The following is a 6729-nucleotide window of genomic DNA, read 5'->3' as shown; positions in this document are numbered from 1 at the left end:
ACTACCGTAACTAACCAGCTAACTATTCTTTTTCCCCCAAGTAATATAAATCTGAATCAGCCATAAAAGGTGGCCAGATTGTCCTGGGTGTGCGAGGCTGATGAAGGAAAGTTTCCATCTATCAGTGCTGCAGCTTCCCTCTCCAGCCTACCTGTCTCCCTCTTATCAGAGCAGACCTCCCCCTGCCGGCTCCTATCAAACCCTGCTGCAGCCATTCTCTAACCGTCTACCACTCCACATTCTCTCTCTCTCTCTGGAACTGTTTCTCTTTCTTTTGTCTGCTGCCCCACTACAGTTCTCTCTACTACCTATCGTCCTCTCTTTGGCTTTTCATAGACTCTCTTGGGATTGGCCTGGTGTTCTTTACGCACTATCAGAGTTTGAAGGAGCGCTGAGGCTCTGCACAGTGTCTCAGAGCTGGTACTGTGTGCACACATGCTCATAGACAAAATACTGGTTAAAACTTTGGAGTCAGAGCATTTTTCGTTAGTTTTTTTTTTTTACTTTTATTTAGCAATGACAATAAATTAATCAAAAGTATTAATAATTTAATAAGAATAATTTTATGTTACAAAATATTTATATTTCAAATATATGTTGTATTTATCAAAGAATAATCATTGTAAAACATAAACATATTTTTCCATTTTTATTTTTATTTTATTCTATTTATACACAGACTATATATATATATATATATATATATATATATATATATATATATATATATATATATAGTATTTTCGTAAAAGTCACACTTTTTTCATAGTTTGGCTGGTCCTGCGACTTATAGTCAGGTGCGACTTATTTATCAAAATTAATTTGAATATATATACTCAAATGTGTGTGTGTGTGTGTGTGTGTATATATATATATATATATGTATATAAATATATACACACACACACACACACACATACATACAAAAAATATTGTTTCCTTAATATTAATTTCCTTTTTCTTCTCTGCTCTGTTCATAAGGAAGGGGGAAACTGCTTATTATATGGCATTTTCTTGTCAGAATACACAAATGTTTGGGGCCAGTATGTGTTTTTTCCTTTTTTTTGAAAATAAATTAATACTTTTATTCAGCAAGGATACATTAAATTGATCAAATGTGACAGTAAATACTTTTACATTAAAATTCTAATTTAAAATAATAATGGTATATAATAATAATAATAATAATAATAAATGGTTTCCACAAAAAAAAAGGAAAAAAAACAGCTGAACTATTTTAACATTGCTAATAATAATAAATGTTTCTTGAGAAACATTTACATATTAAAAATATTTCTGAAAGATCATCTGAAACTGAAGACAGGAGTGATGATGCTGAAAATACAACTTTGCATCACAGTAATAAATTACATTTTAAAAATAGAAAAACATTGCTATTTAAATGTTTCACAAAATTGCAGTTTTTACAGTATTTTGCATCAGTGCAGCCTAGGTGAGCAGTAGAAACATGATGATACACATACTGACAAAGAACAACATCAATAGTTTTTGACCTGCATGAGTCTATATTTATCCGCAGTGGCAGTGGATTTATTTCATCCCCATAAACATTAACAGTAGCCTTTATCAGCTCTCTGTTTCAGTGTCCAAAACAATCTCACTTCTTGTCACTGAACAGGCGAAACTGTTTTGGTCACCCTGACAGAAATGTGTGGTCTTCCACCACGATACCTTTGGAGTGACAAGACCCTTTTGAATTTCACCCAGTCTCCACATAACACACAAAAGGACACACAAACGTCCCCTGACCACCCACATTCCTTCTCTTGAACATACCTGGCCAACATACGAGAGCTGCCATGTATCGTCTCGGTCAGCGTTGAGCGGTCATCTCTCTGCATTACGTCACGCCGTGAGGGTGGGAGCTCTGTTCTGCTCTGCACTTCAAATGTGTGAGAAATGAGCTGATGTACATGTCTGCAGACCACCGTGCTTCTGTTCAGATACTGCCAAGATAGTATAGCAAACCTAAAGCAGAGATTAATCTGTTGTACAATTGTAGCTCATCATAGTTGACAGGGACACCACTTTTTAATATTAGTTTCTTATTCAGTAGCCTTGGTAATAAGAATAAGAGAATAAGATCCTTCTTCAAACTTGTGAACAGTATGCAGTTTTGGCATACCATCTATATGGTATACTGAACCATTGAATTATTTAAGCATGAAATCAGTACTAAACTATACAAGTTAGTGGCAGCATACCATCAATTCAGTGCATACTATATTATATATTATTGATAGTAGATCGTATTAATTATAGTAGACCGACTGTGACATTATCCAAACAGCAAATGTAGCGTACTTTGTCCATAACACATAGTGGAGTTGTTGTGGTTGTTGTTGTTGTTGTTTTAATGGGGTCCAAAGACCCCCAGAGGGTAACAAGTGGGCACTCTGGGGTCTGTGGAAAATTTCATGAAAAAATATTTACTGTATATAAAAAAGGGTTATACAAATAGAATAGAATTTGAAAAGATTTCTCTTCAGGTTTATACATATAACACTACAGAACATATTTTCAGATAATAATGTTCAGAGATATTTTAGAAAAATAATTTTCTAAACTGTATTTAAATAAATAATGTAAAACTACTGTATGTAAAATTATGTAAATTATGTTGTCTTTATAACATTCTGTTTACTATTTTTCAAGCATGGTATAAATGGGTAAGCTTAAATAAAAATATAAAGATATATTTGTTTAATTATTTATTTGATCATCATATTGGGTCCTTGGCATCAAACATTTTTGAAAACCCCTAATAGAGTATCATATACGATATAATTAATAGAACATGCCATCTATAATATCATAAACTTTAGTTGAAAATCACTATTTTACAAAATTGCCATAGTTCAAGTGGTGTTTTGGTCTGGTTGCACAACTAGGTGACCCAAAAAAGAAAGTTCTGTCACACGTCAATCTAAACCAGTCTGACTGATTTTCTTCTGTGGATGACAATATTTTCTGCCAAACTACCTCTTTAATTAACAAAACATGATACCACTGACCATTTGCCATCCTGCATTACTAATCAAATCCAGTTGTTCACAGAGATTTCGAAAAAGATTATTTCCAGTGGTATTGACAATGGCTGCATCCTCAACCCCTCCTTCCTCTTCCTCACTGTGCAACATGGCCTGTCTATCTGTCTGGACCAAGGAAGAGCGTGTCACCCAGTCACTCAGGGGGCTTAGATAGGCCTTGGCTCCCTGCTAGGCCTGGGACGCGGCTTATCAGCCAAGCCTGGCTCCATTTGAGGGGGAGTGGGCCGACAGCGTCTCCACACCAGGCCTGAGCGCCCCCACCCACCATCCCAAAAACATACTGATAACACAAAGCAGGGAGTGTGAGAGAGAAGTTGTAGTGTCCTCTTATTGTTTGCATTACATTAAAGGGGAAGTCCAACCAAAAATTAAAATTCTGTTATCATTTGCTTACCACCATGCCATTCCAAACCTGTATGACTTTCTTTCTTCTGTGTAGCATAAAGAAAATATGGGTAAGTTACCAAAGAATTTCAGTCCCCATTGGCTTCCATTGTTTTTCTGTCTATGCAATGGAAGCCAATGGGAATGGAAGCGGTTTTGTTTATAAACATTCTTCAAAACTTCTTCTTCTATGTTCAGCACAAGAAAGTAATTCATATGGGTTTGGAACATGTTTTTTTTTTATTTTTGGATGGACTATCCCATTAAGAATGTTTCGGAAATCAGCGTGCACGTTCGCACAATACTTAACCGGTCACTCACAAGCCAAATCAATGAACCACGTAAGTGCAAAATCCATCTTATATGACAGAGTTTCAGAAAATTGAGAGTTTAACTTAAGGAAATGGAATTGCAAGTAAATAGGTTAACCAAACCATAATGACCTATTCCCGTATCGCGCTATTAATATGCTGGTTGTTTGCTGGCGAAGCCATTTCAGTGTTGTCATTTTTCTACCTTTAGGCCATTCAGCAAGCTCTAACTTCATGGTGGTGTTTTTCATTAAATTAGCATCATGTAATGTATTTCCTGTCTGACTCATGACTAGAGAGAATAAAGGGAGTTTATTAGTCAATAATGGTGCGGCACTGCAGAATGTCACTGTGTGATGTCAGACATGATTTCATTATCTTTCAGGATAAGAAATGCATTGTAATATTGAGGAGAAAGTCCATCATTTGCGGAGGGCATTGACAGGCACGGAAGAGAGCCAATGAGCCTGAGCCTGAGCTCCTGGGGGCCACTTCCTCCCATAATCTGCGAGACCCAGGCAGTTAGAGCATCCTTCCACCGGTTTGCCGTCTCTGATCCTGTGCCACTATCTTCTGCTTGGGGCGTCTGTGGGCTACACGTGAGCCCATGTATCTCACACACATACAGAGACGCAGCCGGTCAGCTCATCTCTTATCGCCTCGGCCTGACGGCATCTTGAGGCACTAACTGTCTACAAACATAGTGATTGCAGGGATTGTCAGCACCAGTCCTGTTGTCTGATATCACTCGGACACTCATTTGGGAAACCGTTCAGTAGCACAGCATTTTTCTGCGCCTCTATTGGTCAAGCCAGTGTAACGGGAGACAACGTTAAATGTCAAGATGAACAGGTCGGTCCCAAACCAGTGTAAATTTCATCACAAATATAGTCATTAAAAAAAACAGTTTTAGGATTTCTGTCAGCAATAACGAAGATGAGATGAAAAACGGCCCATGGAATGCTAATTAAACGATTTTCATTCAATATACTGTTGACAAAATCTGATTTTTTAATTTTTCTTGAAAAAAAATTAAAAAATGTATAAATCTGAAAGGAATATGATGTAAATGATGCTATATGCCATATACATATATATATATATATATATATATATATATATATATATATATATATATTATATATATATATATATATAGTAAGCTAAAAAGGTATATTTTATACCATTGCTATAAGTGGTTGAAAAGTTTACTTTTCTTTTTTTTTTTTTGAAAGAAGCATTTATGATCACCAGGACTGCATTTTTTTTTAAAACACAAATATACAGTAACATAGTAATATTGTGAAATATTATTAAAAAATAACAATATACGTTAAAATGTTATTTATTCCTATATAATGGCAGAATTTTCAGTAGTGATTGTAGTCTTCAGTGTCACATGACACTTTTTTCTTTCAGAAATTATTCTAATATGTTGATTTGGTGCTTAAGAAACATTTCTTATTATTAATGTTGCTGCACAGGATATATTTTTTTGGAAACCATTATACCGTTTTTTTTTTCAGGATTCTCTTTTGGATAAAAAGTTTGAAAGTATTAATTTGAAATATTTTGTAACATTATAAATGTCTTTAGCTTCACTTTTGGTTAAATTGAATGTGTCCCTGCTGAATAAAATTATTAATTACTTTTTAAAAAAAACTAAATGACATGAATGTTCAGACAACTTAAAACAACTAAGCAACTAAAAGCATAAAGAGTTCACAATATTGCCATATAAACCAGATTTAAAAAATGTAATATTAAAATTTAAAGTTATGTTTTTCCTTTTGACAGAAATGACAAAACTAAAAATCACCAGATTTCATATTTTCTGTGCTAATTTCGAAGGGAATCTGATTTAAACTGGTAAAAATGAGTGCAAACCAAAAAAATAATAATAATTATATATATTTAAAAACACAAGAGGTGGGGGATATACAGAACTTGTGTATGATGGAAAGAGTTCTGTGACACATGCAAATTTCTGTTTGAACTATTTTCTTGTGGTTAGTTGTTCTGCTCTGGTGCGGGAGAATGGTAAATTGGCGGTTTTGGCGATGTTGTAAGGAGAGCAGGATTAACCCTAGACAGACCTGCGACTACAAGCTTCCAAACATTTCTCCCCTCCCTGACCCCACACATGCACACTAGGCTAAAGTTCAATGTTCTGAGAAATACAGTTCAAATCCAGAGTCTGAATAACACTTCCAGTACAGAGACCCTAACAAGGTTAAGAATAACCACAGTGATCCAGGATCCCCAGATCTTGACATTCCCAGGACATCATAAAACCTTCAAACTTCATCCACAAACAACATACTACTGATTTTCACAATCGAAACCTTGGTGGGTTGCTGCTCTGATGGTTTCTGTGTGGTTGCTGGGGTTGGTTTGCAACACTCAAAAATGAAATTACGTTAATCATTTACTCCCCTCAGGTCATTCTTCAGTATCATACGTACTTTCTTCTGTGAAACACGAAAGAAGATATTTTGTGTTTTAATATATTTTATATATATGTGTGTGTGTATGTGTGTGAGAGAGAGAGAGAGAGAGAGAGAGAGTAAAAAATACTGCAACAGTGTTGATTTTTATCTAAAAAACTAAAGCTCTAAAAAATATTTTTATTAAAATAAAACTGACAAAAATAGTTTAAGTTAAAAGTTTAAAGTACTAAACTGAAATAATGAAGCTAAATGGAAATTTTAAAAAAATAAAAAAAATACAATTAAAAATTACTAAACAAAATGACTTGAATACATTCAAATTAAGGTAAATTCAATATAATTAGTATATAAATAATATGTTTCTGGTTTGAAGTGACATGACATACAGCCAAGTATGGTGACCCATACTCAGAATTCATGCTCTTTATTCAACCCATCCAAAGTACGCACACGCACACACACACACACACACACACACGCGCACACACACACACACACACACACACACACACA

This window comes from Carassius auratus, chromosome 41, assembly GCF_003368295.1.
Source record: "Carassius auratus strain Wakin chromosome 41, ASM336829v1, whole genome shotgun sequence".
In the NCBI taxonomy this organism is placed as follows: Eukaryota; Metazoa; Chordata; class Actinopteri; order Cypriniformes; family Cyprinidae; genus Carassius; species Carassius auratus.
Note: the sequence above shows the minus strand (reverse complement) of the source record.